This window comes from Hoplias malabaricus, chromosome 5 (assembly GCF_029633855.1).
Source record: "Hoplias malabaricus isolate fHopMal1 chromosome 5, fHopMal1.hap1, whole genome shotgun sequence".
Taxonomy (NCBI): domain Eukaryota; kingdom Metazoa; phylum Chordata; class Actinopteri; order Characiformes; family Erythrinidae; genus Hoplias; species Hoplias malabaricus.
In genome coordinates, this window is record NC_089804.1 from 24,688,108 (window position 1) to 24,705,750 (window position 17,643).

General features: G+C 40.5%; 1 long non-coding RNA gene across 1 annotated transcript in view; it reads right to left on the reverse strand.

The window, feature by feature from the left end:
* Positions 1–8,448: 8,448 nt before the first annotated feature.
* Positions 8,449–17,643, reverse strand: part of LOC136697131 (uncharacterized) — a 31,743-nt gene continuing 22,548 nt past the window's right edge. The window contains exon 4 of the long non-coding RNA XR_010802681.1: positions 8,449–8,566. This is a non-coding gene — a long non-coding RNA (uncharacterized lncRNA). The remainder of the gene's footprint in view (positions 8,567–17,643) is intronic.

Genomic DNA, 17,643 nt, shown 5'->3' on the forward strand with positions numbered 1-17,643 from the left:
AGTTCCTGCTTGCTGCTATAAAAGTTATGTTATTTGTGCTTAATTTGTATATACTTTGGCCTGTAATATACTTCCAGGTTAGTGCAAGCCCACACCCTTCAGTGAGACTTCTCACCAGTTAAAATATCCAAGGACTAGTGCTGCTTTTTCAATCCATTTCCATTAAACAGTCATAGAACATAGATGTTTGGTAATGCACATGGAAAATGACAACCAAATCTGTAAATGCACAGACATGCAGGTAGCACTGTTTACTTTTATACTGCGCATAGATTATATCATAACAACATTCAGAGACATAACAACAGTGCACCAAACATCCCAACATGGTAACATGGTAACAAACAATACAGCAACACTCAGTCAACACCAAACAGTACAACACACAACAACATGAACAGAGACACAACATAAAGAAACGCAAACAAACACACAACCTCAGGTCAACAACGCAAAAAAGAGTTCTTGCTGTTTGCACTGGAAAGAAATTAGTACAGATTTGTTCATTGTCAAAAAATGTATACAATATTTTATTATTATTATTACTTTATTGTTGCTGTTCTGGGTGGCATGGTGCTGCAGTAGGTAGTGTCGCAGTCACACAGCTCCAGGGGCCTGGAGGTTGTGGGTTCGATTCCCGCTCCGGGTGACTGTCTGTGAGAGTGTGGTGTGTTCTCCCTGTGTCTGCAGAGGTTTCCTCCGGGTGACTGTCTGTGAGGAGTGTGGTGTGTTCTCCCTGTGTCTGCGTGGGTTTCTTCTGGGTGACTGTCTGTGAGGAGTGTGGTGTGTTCTCCCTGTGTCTGCGTGGGTTTCCTCCGGGTGACTGTCTGTGAGGAGTGTGGTGTGTTCTCCCTGTGTCTGCGTGGGTTTCCTCCAGGTGACTATCTGTGAGGAGTTGGTGTGTTCTCCCTGTGTCTGTGTGGGTTTCCTCCGGGTGACTGTCTGTGAGGAGTTGGTGTGTTCTCCCTGTGTCTGTGTGGGTTTCCTCCAGGTGACTGTCTGTGAGGAGTTGGTGTGTTCTCCCTGTGTCTGCGTGGGTTTCCTCCGGGTGCTCCAGTTTCCTCCCACAATCCAAAAACACACATTGGTAGGTGGATTGGCGACTCAAAAGTGTCCGTAGGTGTGTGTGAGTGAATGTGTGAGTGTGTGTGTTGCCCTGTGAAGGACTGGTGCCCCCTCCAGGGTGTATTCCCAATGATTCCAGGTAGGCTCTGGACCTACCACGACCCTGAACTGGATAATGGTTCCCGATAATGAATGAATGAAGGTTGCTGTTCTTTTTCTTTTTCCCCTATCTCTATTTGTTTTTTTTGTTTTTTTGTTCTTATTATTACATATACCTTTGCCAGGTACACTTGGCCAAAGTTCAATCTTCATTTGATTTCATTTTTGTCATTTTGTTGTTAACTTGTGGTTGCTGTTGTTATTTTTGTTTATTTATTTTGATTTATTTTCATCATTAAAATCATTTTTATTTTTTTCTGCAAGTTTTCCCTCTTATGGAAGACCCCACTGACGCATAGCTCCAGGGTGTTATGGTCCTGTGTTCAAGCCTCACTTTTGGTCACTGTAACGAATATGGTGTGTTCCTTCTGTGTCTGCACAGGTTTCCACCTCGTGTTTTCACTTTTTTTTGGCAGTCCAAATCTACATGTTGGTGGACTGCCCACTGGTGTGAGTGACTGGGTGACTGTGTGATGCCCTGTGATGGACATCTCTGGGCTCAGTGATTCCTGGTACGCTCCAAACAATCCGCAGACCTGATCAGGATAATGCAGTTACTGAAAATGAATGAATGAATAAATGGATGAATGAAGTGTATAATAACTATAATCTTTGAGCCATTTTACCAGAGCATTGTTGTTTACTTAGCTCCATTACACTAAGACACTACAAGCCCTTTCAGAGACAATGACTACACAAACCGAATAGTAAATCATATGTACTGACGGCAATGGAGCATTGCTGAAGGAAGGGTATTATCCACATATTGTTTTGAAATTTGCACAGCAGCCTCTCTGAGAGCTCTGAGCTAAACAGGAGAACACAGTCCTGGTCTGAGGAGGAGTGGGACAATGTGTGCATTATTGCCAGCAAGCTGTTCTTGATGCTGGCAGGCTCGCAGCATCTGGCACAATGCAGGCTTGTTATGGAGGTTCCCCCACTCTGTCTGTTCTGTGCCTTTCATATTATATAATACAGTCTGCTCCTGTCAGGGACAACTACTACAACATGAGGCTTCACACTCTGTAGCCTCTGACCACTGGGCTATTTACCATTAATCAGGATTTTCATGTATGCCTATAATGGGTGTCCATTTCTTGCCATTTTATGATGTAAGTTGTTCAAAGACACCTGTAAGTGTAGTTTTACACACCTCCAAAGCTTGGTCTTCGAACCTGGTTGCATATTCTGCTTCACAACCCAAGTAATCCAAAACACACTCAGTGAATGTCAGATCTATTTCCTTTTCCTTGTCTGACAGCTCAACTTCAGACTCTAAATGCTCAGTAATCTCAGTTTTAGAAAAGACTATATTTTAGAGCAATTAAATTTGCAAAAACCTTTTTATCTAATGGTCTACCAGATGTTGCAGGAATTCCATGTATTTTCTATTGTATAAAAGGTCCAGTTATTTAATGACATATTATTTATTTTGGACATATTATCACGAAAACAATGATTTAAAGGGATTATTAAAATATATATCACATGTTCAATGCATGTGCAAAATTACTTATAGCATCTACCATCCCACAGACTGAAACAAGACCATCCAGTCTGTTTTTTGTGGTTGGAATTAGTCCAAAAATGTGGATAAAACAAGTAGTTCTGATTTTGCGCTGATTTAGAGGTCAGCAACTAAGAGTTAAGAGTTAGAGTCTCTCCAATCACAGCTCTGTTCCAGAGAAATTAGTTAAAATGGCTAAAATGGAGAGCTTCTTCTCCTCCCTCCTCACTCCTGGGCTCTCACCATGATCTGAGCTGTGGAAACAGATGCTGAAACAGGACTGTTTAGACAAGGAGAGAACACTGATGTGGTGTTTGATCCTTGTGCTATTTTGACAAAAGCAGACAAAAATGATGTCTCCTTCAATATATACTCGCATGCCAGGCATTACAAACACTATATGGTGCAAATTATTACATACAGGTTCTTGCATATAATACATACAGGGACAAATTCTTGTCAAATAAAATGTAATAAAGAAAAAAACTTCTACAACCTCTTGCTTTACCGTAAAATTACTCATGTATGAAGAGGCTTATCACAACAGATGCACTGTTAGTTTGCATTGTATTTTAGGCATTCATTACCACATGGCTTCTAACAATGATCCTGTAAATGCTCATTTACATACAGTGTTTCATTCATTTCCTTGATATTTTTACCTCCCACTTTTCTCAACATGCACCCACGCTGACCCTGACTTTTCAGCCACCATGTCGCACTTCTGATAAGGTGCTCTGGATGAGGGCAGATTGATAAGATTGATTGACTCCATGAGAAAGCTTGAACACTGTATAATATAGACCTGTGTGTGCTGATTAAATGATTCTTTTAAACACTTTTAATTTTTAATTGTGGGTTTTTAACCATTGAGGCTGCAAGTGAATCCTCTTAAATTTAATCAATACATCTGATATATTTCAATATAATATTGAAACTTGTAACATATACTAGACCGTTTTGAAGAAAGGAAATATAAACTGCATTGCTTTTTGACGTTAGTCCAAATGTCTGTCAAATGAGACTCTTTCAATTATTAAAGATTCTATTTCAAGCAAAAATATCTAGAGATAAACTATTCATACAGGAATGAGAAATCTTATTTACATAGACTTTATCTAAGATCATCTAATGTTTACTCATAAGTATTACATGTATACACTGAGTAGCAGGCAGAGACATTAGAACACACACACACACACACACAGACTTTTGCTCAGTTTGCCCAAGGGAGGGTCATCTGTGAGGCTGCCTGATGGATCTAATAGACAAATAACAGGCCTCCGACATGAATAAGAAACAGTTGTTCTCAGTAAACTAGATGGATATTCCCCCCTTGTAAGTTTCTGCTCATTGGTTGAGACTGGGCAATGTGGTGTGTGTGTGTGTGTGTGTAGGGGGGGTGGCTGTGTGTGGTGTGTTTCAAACAGAGTGGTTGGTCTTGCCTCCAGTCAAATTGTGGTTGGTGGCCTTCTAAGGAAACAAAACATTTGAGTTATTTGAAAAGTGGCCCAACACATTGAGACATTACTGATTTATGGTCGTGTTGATATAAATATTAGATATTTAGGTTAGCTTAATTCCTTGAACATGTCTTAAGGCTAGTCTCTGACTAAGATGCAGGGTAAGTGGTGAATCAGCACTGGAAATCCCTGTTAGTCTGGTTAGAACTAGGTAATAATGTCTACGATTATTAGGGATCAGTTGCATATGAGCTTAATATCACCATGCTCCTTGCCAAGTGTGAGCTGTTGTGGTATAAAGCCTCCTACCATTGGCCTGTACAGCACTATGACTGTGTACTCTGAAGTGATGCATCTCTATCCAGTGCATTTGGGATGAGTTGGAGTGCTGTTGGTGTTCCTCATCTGACCTCACCAATGTTTTTATGGCTGAATGCCATCAAATACTCACAGAAACCTTCTTTACTAAAGTATAAATCCACCCCAGAAGAAGAGCAGTGGAGATCAACTCCCTAGGGATCTTAATTACAGAAAAAACCATTGGACAAGCCAGTGTTAACAATGTTTGGTCACATATTGTATGATGTGGCTAGACATTCCAGAAGCCCTTGCCATGACCCAGACATAAACGACAGCCAGCCAAAAACAGGCCTGGTTCTGTGCAGGCCTAGGTCTGTCGGCTAAGCGTCAGATAAATGTTGGAATAATGTGGAAGCCCATTCTCTATTTACAGAATGTAGCATTTGGTAAACATTAAAAGAGTCTTTTGTTTGGAATCCAAACAGTCATTACCGAGCCGTCGCAGCCACATGCTCCTGAGAGATTAGCACATTTGTTTAGAAGTGCGCATGTCTATTCTTAAGGGAGCTGGGGCTACAAAAGCTCAGCAGTGTTTTGAATGGCGATTGTGGTTCTACAGTTTCATCCGCTCACAAAACCCACGCATTGTTTGTTTTATTCGTTGCCATAGTGACCGCACCGTCCATCAGTGACTGAACCCTGCAGGCTGAGATGTAATGATAGAAGATTGCTTCAAACCTCTTCTATAGAAGTGCAGCATTACTCATATATTTTTAGTATGTTCTGTGGCCAAGCCATTGGAATGACCAAGAATATCTATAGTGCCTCGAAAATAGTTTTCAATTGTTGTGCTCAAATATAGTCTGTGCACGAGCATTTCGTCATTGAAGTGCAAAATGGGAACTAAATCTTAGCAGCAATATCCTCTCTTTGCTGTTGAAACCCTGATTTAAGAATTTGATGGCATTCTAAAGCATTAGTGAGGTCAAGTACTGATGTTAGACAATTAGTCCTGGACCTAAAAACCAACTCCTTTACTTCAACTCCAGTGAACGCAGTTCAGCTGCTCCACAGCCCAGTGCTGGAGGGCTCCAGAGCACACATTCTGTTTATTATTTGCCTATAATCTATGGAGATTATACAAGCTGTGTGCACAATGGAACATCTGTGTCCACAGTGTTTGCTGTATTCACTAGTCCTACCTGACCAGGCGCTACACAAATTGAGTTAATGTAAATGAGCATATTGTTGCTGCATGAATGTAAACATTCACAAAATGTCCTTACTTTCAAAAACGTATATAGAATACCCTTATTCTGCCACTACCACTCATCCCACCTAGGCACATCTCATCAGCTCAGGGCTCATATTAATATCTTCCTGATCAATGGCTCAGTGGCTCCAGGCCTTCCCAGGTGAAACCAGTATTTGTAGAAGGTTACAGCAGGTATGGATTTCCTTTCTGGAGCTTTTCACACAGGAACGTCCTCATTGTAAATGGGCCTAGCATGGGGCCCTGTGGCACACCACGTTAAAGATCCTGCATAAAGGATTACTTGTGTAAGAATAATCCAAAACTACATAGTTTATGAGAAGCAACATGGAGTAAGATAGATATAAAGCTTGGCTCAGCGCACATGTTTAGTGAGGTAGAGTGTCGGAAGTGGAGAGTGATCATAGAGGCTTGTACTCAGACTTGCAGAACCAGCTCTGTGGGATGTGTCAGTGTCCTTTCTCCTGTCACCATGGGTGAGGTTTGACTTGAGTCGTGACTGTTATTGCAAAAATGATTTACACAGTAGGTTGCTTGTTTATATCCTGATGAGATTACAATAGTAGGCATTGATTTTTATGAATTTGCATGGATGCATGTTTGGGTTTGTACATATGTTTTTACTATATATATATATATTTGGGTTAATCTAATAAGTGCTTAATTACGCTGTAATCTGACCCACACATATACATTTCAAATCAATTAATTTCTAACAGTTTACACAGTGAATGGCACAGACTTGTTTATTATTATTAGTTGCAAAATGAGAGCAAAAGGCAAACTCTCAAACAAACTCATATTCTGTTAAGTTTTATTTTTGCTATTTGCGTAGCACTTTGGCTGCAGCCCACTCAGTTTGCACCTACTCAGGAAAAGTATGCAGCACCAACCAAGCACATGCATAATGTCCTCCATTGTCCAATAGCATGAGTATGTGTGTGTATTTGTGTATGTGTGTGTGTGTGTGTGTGTGTGTGCGTGCCTGAGAGTGTTTGGACGGGGATGGAACATGCTTTACTCCTGTCCACACACCTTCTTCTCCAGATTTTGTGGATTTTGTATGTGAGGTTCTTTTTAAGCCTAAAGCACCTTTAATGTGCAACATGTGTTTGTGTTACAAAGAAGGACAGAAAGAAAAGGGTCAAACTGGAAAGTCAGGCTTCAGGAGAGCAGAAAAAAATGTGTGACTGCGAGGATCTGATGAGAGACGTTAAAGACCTACTCTCTCTGTGTTCAGAACACACCATTCATGTGACTCTTTCATCTACAACCCTTAATATATTTTATTTGTTCATTAGGAAAACTCTTCAATTTCAAAAACCAACTGAAAAATCAGACGTTGCATCAACACTGCAAAAAAAGTAATTATTACATATTCACCGTCTAAAACATGGTTTTCCATTTACTTATCGTCCTCATGGCAATTCAGTTCTTATTTATTTTAAGAAAAAGTCAATTTGGACGAAAAAAACCGAACTGTTTGCCATCCTATGAGATTTTCAGTTATACCGTAATCATTCATTCATTATCTGTAAGCGCTTATCCAATTCAGGGTCGCGGTGGGTCCAGAGCCTACCTGGAATCATTGGGCGCAAGGCGGGAATACACCCTGGAGGGGGTGCAAGTCCTTCACAGGGCAACACAGACACACACATTCACTCACACACTCACACATACGGACACATTTGAGTCGCCAACCCACCTACCAACGTGTGTATTTGGACTGTGGGAGGAAACCGGAGCACCTGGAGGAAACCCATGCAGACACAGGGAGAACACACCACACTCCTCACAGACAGTCACCCGGAGCGGGAATCGAACCCACAACCTCCACCCCGGGAGCTGTGTAACTGCGACACTACCTGCTGCGCCACCATTCCGCCTATACCGTAATCACATTAGCAGTTGATATCAGACTAATTGCTGGACAGCATTTCTAGGAATGTTAGCGACTGAGGATCAATGCAGGGAAAATGACCAGAGGACCCCAGAATCCAGACTACACAGAGATATGAACACATTAAATTTTGGCCTTTATTAATGACAGGTTTCATGGTAAATGTGTTTACAAGTATTGCATTGTGCACTCTTCTCCAGAGTGATTACAGTTCACACTAGAGCCATAGTCCAATGCAGTGTTAGCAATCGTGCTTTGGACTTTTAGCTGTGAACTGTTTCTGCCCGAACTGAAATGCGAATCCTAGTTTAACGCAACACTCTGACTAACCTTAGGTGCCATATATTTATATACAATTTCTTGGAAACGTTTAGAATATTTCAGGATATACTTACATTTTTTAGCTGTTAGATACTACAGTTTAGCTTCAGACGAACAACATTCTTCCCTTTCTTTATCCCTTGTCTTTGTGGGGCATGTCTGGGTTTTATCTGCCCATTTGTGTGTGTGTGAGCTTTATAAACACAGGCAGTCTCCCGTTACGTTCAGCGGGTCTATTCTGGCTTCTCTCCACTCGGCTGTCCGTGTTCTTTCGGCCTCAGTGTGGAAGTCTGTAGGCCGAGGTGAAAAGGTCACATTCCAGGAACCTTCAGCGTTGCGCCTCAGGGAGTGTGTGTGCGTGTGTGTGTCTTTGAAGCATTTTTGCATCTGTGATCATGTTATAATCTGTATTCTCAGTCTGAAAGGATGTGCAGAAAAAAACAGACAAAAAAGAGTTACCTTTGTAAATAAACTGCCAATGTTCTCAGAACAATGAGCGCAGACCTCAACATCACTGAATGTGTTTGGGATCAGCTTGGACCACAGGGAAGTAAAAATACAGCCAACTTCTGAGACTCCTGAAAATAACAGAAGCTGGATATAAATGTGAGCATTTATTTGTGTGTGTGTGTGTGTGTGTGTGTGTGTGTGTGTGCGCAAATGTGCTGGCAAGTGCATGTGCAGTGAACATTCCTGCAGTGTTCTATGGCAGCAACAAAGGAAAGCAGCTGCGCACACACAATCTGACTGCACTGTCATAACTCACTATAATAAGCTTGTCTCCTTTCTGGTACAGTGAGCACTATACGAGCACCTGCCAAAGTGGAAGAGAGGTGACAAATCTGTTTCATTTACGAGTCCCTACAATGCAGTATTACCTTCTTCCATCAGTGTAAACAAAGTCTCCACAGACAAGACACAGACCGACACTGAGTCACTTCTGTAGAAGTGCTGTATAGACAAAACACCATAACTCTCCCCCTCTTTCCAGTTACAGGTCCCACCAGGTGATAACAGAGCGTTGCATTAGCTTTTAATCATATATCTGGCAGATCAGTAAATTCCCATGAAAAGACATCGCTTTTTTGGACAAATTTACCAATCTGTCCCATCACAAAGCAGCATGTGGAAAAGCAGAGTTATATCTGTCAAAGACAGGGCTGTGTACCATGTAAGCGATCTGATTTTACAGCTGTTTTGAGTTCAGATTTGTTTAGACAGGAGTCGCTAGCTAGCACAGGTGTCTCTCAGCTGATGTGACAGATCTAGGCTGTTTCCATTCTCTAGTGTTTTAAACTGTTCAGAGTTGTTGAGTTAGCATCTGTTACATAGCTTTCAGAGCAGTTTCACTTAAAGGGTGGAATTAGGGGAGATTAATAATAGGGGAGAAAAGTCACAAGAAAAAAGAGATAAACACATTTTAAAGGAATTAATTTCATACATTTTCATTTTTACACAATTATCTCAGTTAATAATTAGACTGGTTTAATCACCGATTATTTTATTTAAGTGCGATTTCGTTCGATTGTATACTAGGCTAGAAAAGCTGTTAGCTAATAGTAAGTCTTTTGTAGTTTGTTGTCTGCAGGCAGTTGTCACACTTCCCAGAACAAATGATTTCAACAAATCCAGCTTTGGCATTCAGGCCTTGTGGCTTATCTGGGCTACATGGCCTACATAGTTTAAAACATCTAAATGCTGATCTCCAAATAATGAGTGGATATTTTCATAGCTAATTAGCAAAGAAATATTAGCTAATATGAGATTGAACTTGCCTGCTAATGCATAACACTACGGCTGAATGGATCTGCCTACGGTGTTGTTAACTTAAGTTGTGCTCTATAAAATAATCACACAAATTAAATAATTATGTCTAGGCCAAGGCGTGTTATGTGTAAACAAGATTGACAGGCAGGTAGACACACCTCCTTGTCCTGATTGGCTGAATGTTGTGGGTCCACATCACCATTTTTACTGAGCCTGGGGCAGTGACAGACACAGAGTCGAGCACATTGTATGATAGAATGGAAAGGAAAATATTACTGCCAACTGTTTACTGAGTGAAGGTAGCGGTGCCCACTGTTCTGATAACCACCAAGTGCCTTGAAGCTGTCCCTACACTGAAGTTCTCACGGCCTACTACCTATTATCACCAGTAGATTGACCAGAGGAGGATGGGTCACCCCTTGTGAGCCTTGGTTCCTCCCAAGGTTTCTTCCTCAGCTGGGGGATTTTTTCCTTGCCACTGTCGCCCCTGGCTTGCTCACTTGAGGGTTTTACATTTGTTTTTACATTTCATGTCAAATCTTTGTCTTATTGGAATTCTGTGAAGCTGCTTTGTGACAACATCAGTTGTGAAAAGCGCTATATAAATAAATTTGATTTGATTTTATTTGATAAACGTGGCCTCCAGGCCTGAGCAGGTGGAGTCCAGTGGCACCTGCTTTTTGTATGTTGTGGCTGTTTGTTGTGACAGAAGAAGGACTAGGTGAACCCAGGTAATCCGGCCTCAGAAAACACAGCTGGACACACACACACACACACACACACACACAAACACAAATAGGGCACAGCAGTCGAAGGCAGAAAGAGTCATGTGCTGTGAGCTCTGTGGAAACAAGAGGCACTTCAAAAGAATCCAGAGACTTCAGTTCTGTGAATTCCAGAAGCGTTAGCGGAAATCCGCCATGAGGCAACAGGCGACCCTCCAAAATGGGAAAAGAGTGCGTGTGTGTGCTCCTATGTGACTATGTGTGTACTCAGAGTGAGCAAGGCCGCTGCCACACACACACTGACAGACACACTGAGTCAGCAGCCACATTCTTCCAGAGTCAAACACTGGCTTTACACCCGTCTTCAAGCGCAGAAACACATACACACAAACACAAACACACACACACACAAAATAGTTATCCTATAGTTTTAAGTTGTGACATTATATTAATACCTCTACATATATGTTGGAATTATTATTATATAGAACCTGCAGTTTGTGTTGCATATGTATATATTTACAGTGCAGTGCAATGTCAGTGAGCATCTTTCCTGTTATATTTCCAGCCAAAACCACCATTCATTTTTCACTTTTAGAACAAATGTGCAGAAAACATCTATGCTTTGACTTTCTTTTCAAGGAAAAAAATTATTTTATATGGATTTCTTTGTTGAATTTGTTGGACTTTACATAATCCGAAACATGAAAAATGGGAATTATGCCTTGTGTAGTTGTTAGGGGTCTCATTTCTCTCTTTATGTTTCTTTATGTATAATAATAACATGCATATGAGTAGTGTGTGGGGGCGTGCTGGTCAGTGGTGAGATAAAAATAATAGTTAAATGACTATTCGTAAATGTCGTATGCCTAATGTCGTAAAATTAACATTTTATACTCTGAAATGTCCTTACAATTTATTAAATGTTTTGTTTTTATAACAAGAAATGGGATGCTGACAGAGCCCTGGATGTAGAGAGAAAGCCCCCCAGAGCAGGAGCATGGATTCTGTTCATATGAGCAGAAAACTGGAGGAGGAACTCTTATCATCATGTGTTGCTTTCATTTCATTTTATTTGATACCTATTTAATAATACACAATAAAAGTCCTGAACAAATTGGGTGATTTTACTTACTATTTTATATACATGTTCATTTAAAAGGTCATTATTGACAAGGGACAAAGTCAAGGGGCCTCTGATCTAAAAGCAGTAATGGCTTGTCACCGTTGTATTATATATATGCATCTAAAAGAGATATAATCCTAAGATATACCTCATTAAACAAAGTTTCTCTCTCTCTCACACACACACATTTACACCTAGCCGTCTCTTCTTTAAGAGCAAGTTCATTATCTGTTGTAGCAGATTGAGCAATGGGTAAGGCCATTAATTCATGATCTGTGCTTAGTTTAACTGCCTGACTCACTGTCATTAATCATTAGCATTCTGTCTTTCAGTGGATTGTTTCTTAAGCAGAATGCTAACACCTCGGCCTGAGCTACAAATCTGCCCAAATCCAGTGAGAAATAAATGGATAGAGGAGCAGACAGTGCAGTACGTAAGGTATCATTTCCCTATATGTCTCAGGCAATGTTTTCTCCTCATAGCAACAGACAACTGGCAGGAAATGCATTCCCACAGCATCTCCCTGGATCCCGCTAATCTCGCTAATCCTGCTGTCAGCTGCCTAATCTCCAGCATAATCTCTCCCGTGCCATTGTCTCGCAGAAAGAGCCCATTACTCTCAACCTACAAAATAATGATTGCTGGGAAAGACCACCCCTGAAATCATGACCCTTGTGACACCGTCCAGTCGGCTGCTGGCCAGGTTCCTCGGGGGCCACAGTGTAAACCGGGATTCTTATGAGTCATGCTGGCACATGCCAACAATACAGAGAACCGCAGTCATGCAGCATGTAAAACAAAAGCAGATGACAGAGAAGAGTGCAGTCCAGGACGAGGGGCTTCCAGCAGTACTCTCCACATTTACACACAGCCAATATCTGGCGTAACGCACTCAGGAAACATCTGGATCATTCCCAGTCAATCCCACAGCAAAAAGAGACACTGATTCACTGTCTGCAGCACAACTAACTTCTGCAGTGATGTTTGATCTCTTACAGAAGGAGGGCCAGACCACACAGGCCAAAAGGCTTTGCTCGAACAGCAAGGCTAATCAGATCGGTGTCTAAAAATGATTTCTTTGTAGGCCAAGTGTCCACACTGCATAACCCAGTCCAGACGTTATGGTCAAACTGGGCTCACAATGGGTCAGGCAAACCTTATTATCTGTTTATACTGAGTCATGTTCACAAATGTAACTTCTCCTCAACTTAGAGGTGTCCAATTAGATTCCTCATTTGGGTTGTGATTTAACACTAGCTCTTAATCACCGACCCAAAATACAGTTTGATCTAATTATGGGTCAAATTGTCCACTCCATTAACACCGTGATAAACACAGTGATCTTGACAGTAGTTTTATTCCATGTTATAATGTAGATTTTGAAAGGTTGTGTTCACATTTGTTTTGCCAGTGTACATCTGCACTCTTTTCTTTTTCCTCCAAACTTTCTGTGAGGTTCTGAAACACTAATTACGTACCTACTTTACACTTTTGCTTTTCCTGCTTCTGTTCCTCTCTCTGCTTTTGTCTCTCACTAGAACATGCAACAGTATGAAAGCCGGCAATTACAGCAGAGAAGCATAAAAGACCTTCAGACTGTTCTTGTATAACTTCACAGCTTCTGACTAGAGCCCAGAATACATTAAAGGAATACTGCTGTGGTTTTTACCTCCAAACTCCCTCAGCTGCATCTGGTATTTATAATTACTTCTTAGTGTCCCGTATGTGCCATTTTCAGAGACCCGATGCAGTTCAAATAAACAAACATTTCTCACTGCTGCCCCCTGAGGGTGGTGTTGCATCAAGCCAGAAGGAGCAAAGAGTAAAGAGTATAAACAGGGCGCGGCACGGTGGCGCAGCAGGTAGTGTCGCAGTCACACAGCTCCAGGGGCCTGGAGGTTGTGGGTTCTATTCCCGCTTCGGGTGACTGTCTGTGAGGAGTTGGTGTGTTCTCCCTGTGTCTGCGTGGGTTTCCTCCGGGTGCTCTGGTTTCCTCCCACAGTCCAAAAACACACGTTGGTAGGTGGATTGGTGACTCAAAAGTGTCCGTAGGTGTGAGTGAATGTGTGTGTGTGTGTTGTCCTGTGAAGGACTGGCGTCCCCTCCAGGGTGTGTTCCCGCCTTGCGCCCAATGATTCCAGGTAGGCTCTGGACCCACCGCGAACCTGAATTGGATAAGCGCTTACAGATAATGAATGAATGAATGAATGAGTATAAACGGAGAAAACTGACAATAAGAAGAAAGGAAACCAAGTGAAAACAACTAAAGAACAGAGCTTATGCTCCTCACTCCTGGGTTCTCACGCTGAACTGAGTTGTGGCTCATTGTCATTTAAAGGAACAGGAGCTGAAACCTGTTGTTCTTAAGAGAGCTTCACAGACAGTTCATTAAAACTTGTGTTCACATGTGGAAAAAGTGTGTTCACATGTGGAAATGGTCTAGAACATGAAACCCAACTCGCATTTTCTTGAGACATATGCATACTATAGCTGTCTGAGTAAAAGCATGTATTGTTGACATTTTCTATTTTTCAGCATCATTTGAAAACACCAGCTGCTCTTTACTCTTTGCCACTTCAACTTCATGAAAAATGGGAAAACAAATTAACTTGTTCTGTTAACTCGCAGTGAAAGTTAAGCAAGCTTTTCCATTTCCTTTTAAGTTACAAGGCTTTTGTTCAGACAGTGTACGGTAGATTACCACATACAGTAATTGCATACTGGGAAGTGACCTCAGGATCTGTCCGTTGGTTTCTATTACGGGGTTAACATCTAATGATAAGTTACATGTTCTTTTCTAAGAATGGGGAAATGTGTGAAAATGATTGTTGGTGGTAAATGGTGTAATGGTGTATATGCAGCAGGTGGAGAGTAGTACTTTTTAAAATGAATGTAAACTTCTTATAAGGCCTTTCAAATTAGGTCAGTGCTTATGATTAAGATAATGAGGTACCTTAGATAACCTTTCTTGTCTTTTTCTTTCCCTTGCAGGCTCTTCTTTCCTCTCATGAATACACACTCCCTCTGGTTGTGTGTGTGTGTGTGTGCTTGGTAGGAGTATGATTAACTCTGGCAGACTGCTGTACAGGTGTTTTGAAAATGTAGGGACGCACCTGAAGCTGATCCTCCTTCTTGTTTTAACTTTACAGCTGTAAACCAGTTCCTTGCTTCACACGCAAACCTCTACCCAATACTATAGGTGTATTCTCTCTCTCTCTCTCTCTCTCATACACACAAACACAAACATGTACCCCCCATTTACACTGACCTTAACACGTGTATTTACTTTATAATGTTATGAAATGATGTATGCCCTGCATAAGGTGAGTATGTATATAAATTTTGGTTTGCCACAAAGAGATATATCTGGAAATCACACACACACATTTTCTCAAACACACTGTCACTGTGCCACCTAATGTTGTTAGTTCAAAGTGCTACAACTCTTTATAAAATGATTCAGTCCAACAAACATTCTCTGATTTCACCCCAACTCTGCTCCCCTACATTCTTTAAGAAATGATTCAATCCCCTATTTTGTATGAATCACTCAGTTCAGGAAATGATTCATGGGGACTCGAATTTCACCACAGTTCAATCCAAACTGATTCTAAATGAAACAATCCATGTTTCATTTTCCTGTCATCTCCAGTTTCATTATGACTTGATTCGGTCCTGATTTCTTAGGAAACGATTCAGTGCATCATTAAAGTTAACTCCCATATTTTAACAATGCACAATGTTGTGGGATTATTTTAGAAGATGACATTTCAAGACCATCCATTTCATTTGGATCGTTTGGCCCTGGAACCCTGTCTAGGGTGTGTTCCTGCATTGTGCCAATGATCCTGGGTAGTTCAGGTTTTACTGAGACCCTGATCAGGGTGAAGTGATCACAGAATATGAACAAACAAACGAACGAATGAACAAATGAATGAACGTCTGAATGAGTGAGCTGTACCATTCAGAATTAGTTTTATACTGAATAAATAAAACAGAGATTAAAAGCAGTTAACCAGCTTTTTAAAGTTTGATATTTGCATTAAATAAAAATTTTATAAAATTGTAATAAATATTTATAAAAATAATAAAGAAAAAAATTGCACTGCACCTTGCGTGCACAACCTACACACCACCCAGTAAACATTTAGCCACTGATTCAACGTTGAAATAACGTAATGACTGCCGTCTAATCAACGTTCTCTTAAGGTTGAAAATGAAAGTTGAAAAGACGTCCAAACACAGACATTGATAAGACGACTATTAGACGTATTTTGGACGTCCATTGAGGTTATTAATTGGTCCCGAAATAAATTACTTGTATAAAACGAGTTTTGAACGTCCACTGACGTTATCGATTGGTCACCACTTAACTAACTTATTAAGATGGATTTTGGACGTCCATTGACGTTTAAAATATGTCCTTGATGGACAGACTACTTTTAGACCTATTTTGAACATCCAGGGACGTTCCTTGTTTACTGGAAAAGTGGACGCAGTATACACAATGCAGCCACGATGAACTGAGTCAAGTAGTAAACAGCAAGTATCTCTACCCGTACACCATATCATTTTTGTCTGCTTTCTCAGTGTCCTGGTACTTCAGTCCTGGAGATGAATGGCTGTTAAGCGTGACTGCAGCACATCACAGCTATTGTCAACCTCAGCCAAGTCATGCAATGTGGAATTTCCTGTCAGATGGCCACTGTGACGTAAGGCTTAAGTGTCAAAAGAGGCTTGAGTCATCTCTCACTATAAAGCAAAAGAAGATACACTGCATCAAGACATATCTATTGTCTTAGACCTGTGGGCTGAGAGCTTGTTTTCAAAACTGGCTAAACACAGCATCTAGTATAGCTTCAGAATTCAGAACTGGTCATTTATTTAAAATATTACATCCATTTTATGCACATTCATGTCATTTGAATTAATGCAAGTAATTTTGAACCTTTGCACTGATTTTCATGCTCTTCTGTCTCATTCTAAGGTTGTGGTCATTGGTTTTTACTGGGTATTCTACACTATGTTCCATCCGTTTAGACAGCACTCAGTGTGAACAGACATTCAGCGCACTGTTGATTGACTACCTATTTTTCACAATGAAACCTAGATGAGAATTAACAAAAAACTGAAAAAAAAAGAACTATGACGAATTGTTTTGCACTTTTATAAACCGTTATTTCTGATTTGAAAATCTAAAGGACATTAACAAAGAAAACACCCTGTGTGCTTACTGTTATCAAGGCAACGTTAGCAGGTGGGCAGAATAGTGAACAGGAGGCGACTCCCAAAGAATCACTTCCTAGAGCATCTGGGAGTTGCTGGTACCAACTGTCGGCCAATGATTCATATTCCAGTTGACTCAGTTTGCAGCGCATTGTGAAATGCCAATGTCAATTGTTTATGGAAGTTAGCAGTAAATAATGCATCTACAATAATAAAACCTTAAAAATATATAATTAAAATATTTGGATTAATTAGACTGAAACTAGACTAAAATGATTTCACTTTGTCGACTAAAACTAACAATAATTAAATGACTAAAATGAGACTACAACTAATGTAGTAATACCTTGACTTACAAGGTATTCGTACAATTCGTTCTGTGACCAAGTTCGTAACTCAGTTTGTTCGTATATCAAATTAAATTTCCCAATTAAAATGAACTGAAATGTAATAAATCTGTTCCAGCCCCAAAAACCCCACCAGTTTTTTTTCATTACGTGTTTTTAAATAAGAAAAATGTACTTTATAAATAATGATTAATGTATAGAAAATAATAAATCATGAAGAGAATGGTTGTATTAAGTGTATTTACCTTGAAGAGGTAGACGAAGATGTTGGCAGAGGTGGAGGTGGTATGTGTGTGTGTGGGGGGTTTGTTTACATGCTCTATCGCTTAACTTAGCTTACAACTAACTTAACTTGCTACACACGTGCTACAATGCTACAGATAACCAAGTGAACTGAATGCTCGCTGGGCTACCTAGTGGTGAGTGGCGTAAGTGATCCGAGTTACAAGTGTCTCGTTCGTAAC